Here is a 5,467-nt window from a genome sequence, read left to right on the forward strand (position 1 = left end):
GTTCTATCTATCCGTCTGTCTTTTCTATCTATCCGTCTGTCTTTTCTATCTATCCGTCCGTCTGTCTGTCATTTCTATCCGTCCGTCTGTCTGTCTTTTCTATCCGTTCGTCTGTCCTTTCTATCCGTCTGTCTGTCTTTTCTATCCGTCTGTCTGTCTTTTCTATCTGTCTGTCTGTTCTATCCGTCTGATACAAATTGGAAATATTGTAAAAATTAATTTTAAAACACACGTGTCAAGTTCAGAAACATCATCTTCAAGTGAAAAATGTTTTCTCCCAAAAACATTTATTTCATTTTTAAGAAATGATATTATCACAACCGAGGCAAAGATTTATTAATTATTTTCTCTAACATTTTATGCTTTTAATTTGTTGCTATCTCTGGATGGTACATTTTATTGATGTTTTTTTTTTTTTGCTATTATAATATTTGTATGTTTTCAAATGTCAGACAGCTTGATGGATGTGGAGCTGTACTTCCAATTTATTGAGATGGCGGAGAAATGCCTGTACGAAGCCCTGAGTAAGTATTACAGCTTCATCCAAAGAACTCGGCTAAGTCATGCATTCGATTGAGCTTCTAATTCTACTCATTACCAAACAATTAACCAGCAAACAGATTTTTTGTGGTATTGACCATTATTCTATTACAGAGGCCATCAAGAAGACCCGAACGAGGCAGTCATTAGATGACCACTTCAGGATTCTGGCTGGGTTGCTGATTGCTTCCTCAGGGCATCAGACAGGCATTCTCACGAAATCATCTCAAAGGTACAGCAAGCATTCCTAATACTCACAATTGTGTAGTCAAATGGGGCATCCAGCACCATGTACAATGCGGACTATAAATGAAAAACATGTCAGAATAAGGCAAAAACAGAGTATTAATAAATACCATCAACATAAATATACCACAGTCTTTTCCATACGGTTGTCTTGGCAAACCCTTATATATAATGAAAGAAAGGTATGAGTGCATTTTCACATAAGAATTACACAAACTTAACACAGTATGCAAATCAGATAGATGTTGACAATCAAGATTAAACAGCTGTTGCATTTGATTTCACAGTAAAAGCTCTTCAAAAGACAAATCTGCATTAAGGTAATACATTTACCTTTGAAAATGAATGCCTTTTTTACATGGCCTTCCCAATGATTTTGAATCTTCTTTTGAGTCATTGGCTTCAGTGAAGGGCACAAGGGGCAATGGATTCAGTGTTTATATTAAATACTTTGCTTTTCAAGACACCACATCTACACTAAAAATGAATTGCATGCAGTCTGCTTCGTTTATTATAAAGAGAGCTCTCTTTACGTTATAAGTTATATTGCTAACACGGTTCTACATTACAGAGAAAGTTCATCATATCGTTTAGGTGGTGAAACCACTTTTACTGGCTCGGTGCATTTAGGTTATTGCTTTTAAAAATGAACAGGGAAGTTTTTTTAGGTAACTTGTGTCAACATTGCATTCAACATTCTTTCTCAGCCCTGGAACTCAAACCATTTTCTGATGCCCCCAACATGTGTTTTTATAAGTAATTAAATTAATATCACAAACGTGCGATGACTGAAAATCTTTGGTCGGGGGCAGCCCTAGTTACAACCATCGGCGATACATTCTCAGCACCACACCCATCTCCTGTATGCAACTCCTCTGTCTCTATTGAGGTCTCTACACTCCTCTTCTCCAACCACCCCACCACCTGTTCCCTTGACCCCATTCATTCTCACCTTCTCCAGGCCATCTCTCCGTCCATCCTACCTGCACTCACACACATAATTAACAAATCTCTACTTACAGGCACTTCTCCCACTACATTTAAACTGGCTCGAGTAACCCCACTGCTGAAGAAACCCACACTTAACCCCACACAAGTAGAACACTACTAACCAATCTCTCTCATCCCATTCATGGGAAAAACACTTGAAAGGGCAGTTTTCAATCAGATCTCTGCCTATCTCTCACAGAACAAGCTGCTGGATGACAATCAGTCAGGCTTGAAAAGTGGACACTTCACCGAAACTTCCCTGCTGTCTGTCGCTAAGACAGGAGAAAGCTGAATCCAGATCATCCGTCCGGATTCTGTTGGACCTTTCTGCAGCCTTTGAGACAGTCAATCATCAGATCCTACTCTCCACCCTCTCTTCGCTGGGCATCACAGGAACTGTGCTTGACTGGTTTAATTAATATCTCTCAGGTAGGTCCTTCAAGGTAGCCTGGAGGGGTGAGGCATCCAAATCATATCAGCTACTTAGTGGGGTACCTCAGGGTTCAGTGCTTGGGCCACTTCTCTTCTCTATATACACATCACTGGGACCCATTATTCAGGCACATGGTTTTGCTACACTGATGACACGCAGCTCTACTTGTCTTTACAGCCCAACGGAACCACAGTGACTGCTCATCTTTGCCTTCCTGGCAGACATCTCGGCCTGGATGAAGGAACACCGCCTGCAACTTAACCCAGCCAAGACCGAACTGTTCGTTTTAACCCTGCTGTTGAACACATGACTGTGCAGCTGGGTGCAACTACAGTATCGCCTTCCAAAACGGTCTGAAATGTAAGGGGTAACCATCGATAAACTAAATCTCACTGACTTTTGGCTTCATCATACCACATTGGTGGAATGACCTTTTTGTTGCACTTTATGTTCAAACTTTTTAGTAAAACTAACGTTATTACAACAGATTATTACAACGTGTTAACCATTTTATTTTTAGACCAAAACCAAAGAAACTCATATCCCCTAAAAAAAAAAAATATATATATATATATATATATATATATATATATATATATACACACACACACCTACCTGCCCATCCTATGTCTCCAAGGTGATAATGGTCAGGATGGGCCTCCTAGGTCTGATGAGCCAAGAGGCGACAAGTATGACATACTACGAGAATTCAATAGAAGCCGCTCCGCATCATCAGTCAGAATGAGATCAAGTTCAGCTTGTAAATCTAGGTGTCCTGCCCATCCTATGTCTCCTAGGTGATATCAACGTCCGAGTCATTGTAAACCACCACCAGAAAGTCAATTGCTAATGTAGTGTTTTTTTTAAAAATATTTATTATTTATTGCAGCAGTCCTCGTCACTCTCTCGGTTGGGCATCCTGTGTATGTGTGTGTGTGTGTGTGTGTGTGTATATATATATATATATATATATATATATATATATAATTTTTGTTGTTAGCTTTATTGAAATGTCCCACAATAGCAACTAGACCGCGGTTTTAAAGTCTACATCAAAACTATGGTTCCAGCACTCTGAGAAAGTCCATGTGAATTTACTTCTAATGGACGCGCGCATGCAGGCAGAACTGCTCTACGCTTTGAGCTGCGTAGATTGAGAACTGCCCTCACTCTCTCTCGTTGGCTTTTGCCAGCCCCACTGTTTTGAACGACTTGGAGACTTTTGGCTTGAAAGAGGAGGACGACTTCTGTGGTTTGGAGAAGCCGGACGTGTGCGTTTTCAGTGGCGACAGAATCACCGTAGCCCTCTGCCGCATCCTTCGGGGGCTGGCCGCTATCTATTTATAATTGCTTGCATTATGTCATCGTGCCCAGCCGTAGGTGAACTGTCAGTCTGGTATGTGGACAGCATTGTCCTCGGTTTTTCTGTCTTGGCCTGGGCAGGCACAAACCCGCACCTCTCAACACTTCCCATCCTATGTCTCCAAAGTGATAATGGTCAGGATGGGTCTCCTTGGTCATAATGGTCAGGATTGGCCGCCTGCTCATCCTTCCCATGCAACTACTGATAACGGGATCTGGCCTAGAGTGCCAGGTCACGGGGTAGTAGGGGGATATGTTTGAAGGATGTTGAGGTCTTGGGATTCCTGTTTTGGTGTCCACGTCTGTCTGCAGATGTGGAGGGGGGTTCACAGGTGTGAAGTGCTCATTGCTGTATGTGATCAGAAGTGTGAGCTGGAGCACGTGGTGAGGGTGCTGTACCTCCTGCTCACCTTCGTCTTTTGAAGGAAATAATTTAATCGTTCGCCCCTTTTTATTTTTTTTTTATCATTTATAATTGCTTGCATGATGTCGTCGTGCCAGCAGTAGGTGAACTGTTGCACATAGTTCAGCAGAATGGTTGTTCCCACTGAACCAAACTGTGGGCACCACCCACAGAATCGAGAAAGAGCTATCAATCTGTCAATCCTTTCCGTGTCCGGGCCGGGTGAGGTTTCCCGTGTTGAGTCAAATTAAGCCGCAGGCTCCACTCCTGGTGGTGCCCTTCCGTCAATTCCTTTAAGTTTCTGCGGGTCATGGGAGTACCGCAAACAGTACACAAACAGAGAGCATGCAGACAGCATGTGTCCGTCTTCATGCTTTCCACATAGAATACTGATTTTATTAGTGTATCTCCACAACCTTATTTTCACCTACTTTATAAAATAAAGCATAAAAACTTCATGGACCCTCACACTTAAAACAAACTAAAATGAAATAAGATTGACTCGGACGTTGATATCCAGTCTTTGTAAACCACCACCAGAAAGTCAATTGCCACTGTAGTGTTTTTTTAATATTTATTATTTATTTTTTGTTGCAGCATCCCTTGTCACTCTCTCGGTTGGGCATGAGTGATCAGAGGTGTGAATGGTTGTTCCCACTGAACCCAACTGTGGGGACTCGTGGGCAGAGTCACTACATTAGAATGAGTCGTCGCCGCCGCGGAGGGCGCGCGATCGGCCCGAGGTTATCTAGAGTTACCAAAGCGGCCGGGGTGGACCGAGGCCCGTCCCGGATGGGTTTTGGGTCTGATAAATGCACGCGACCCCCGAGAGGGCCGCGGGGTCAGCATATATGTGTGTATATAATTTTTTGTTTTTAGCTTTATTGAAATGTCCCACAATAGCAACATCAACAACAGTAAAAAAAAAAAAAAAAAAACAATTTGTGAAGAACAGCACTTCATATCATGAAGCGAGTTGAATTTGGGGTCTGTTGGACTTACCGTTGCAATGCCACGCCTTCGACCACGATCGCTCTCAAAGCGTAGAGCAGTTCTGCCTGCATGCGAGCGTCCATCAGAAGCAAATTCACATGGACTTTCTCAGAGTGCTGGAACTGCCTCCAGAAGCTCTCATACATCCTTTTGGTGATCGTCTCTGGACTGCACACCATAGTTTTGATGTAGACTTTAAAACCGCGGTCTAGCAGTTGGATAACTTCACCATAGTCATAATCATTGTAACGGCCACCGGAGTCCCATTCCATTATTCCTAGCTGTGGTATTCAGGAGTTACATGGCTTTATTTTCCTCCAGTTTCATTTAGGGTAGTCCCATAGCTCTCTCCTAGTTTCTTTGAAATTTTATCAGTGGTGCTGAGGACCATATCAACATAGTCTGGATATCAGCGATCGGCCCGAGGTTATCTAGAGTTACCAAAGCGGCCGGGGTGGACCGAGGCCCGTCCTGGATGGGTTTTGGGTCTGATAAATGCA

At 42.7% G+C, this 5,467-nt stretch overlaps 1 long non-coding RNA gene across 1 annotated transcript; it reads left to right on the forward strand.

The window, feature by feature from the left end:
* The first annotated feature begins 448 nt into the window (after positions 1-448).
* Positions 449-2,601, forward strand: LOC127642577 (uncharacterized). Its single transcript, XR_007970374.1, has 3 exons — positions 449-524; positions 1,976-2,205; positions 2,387-2,601. It is a non-coding gene; the product is annotated as an uncharacterized LOC127642577 (long non-coding RNA).
* Positions 2,602-5,467: the final 2,866 nt, after the last annotated feature.

This window comes from Xyrauchen texanus, unplaced genomic scaffold (assembly GCF_025860055.1).
Source record: "Xyrauchen texanus isolate HMW12.3.18 unplaced genomic scaffold, RBS_HiC_50CHRs HiC_scaffold_706, whole genome shotgun sequence".
Taxonomy (NCBI): Eukaryota; Metazoa; Chordata; class Actinopteri; order Cypriniformes; family Catostomidae; genus Xyrauchen; species Xyrauchen texanus.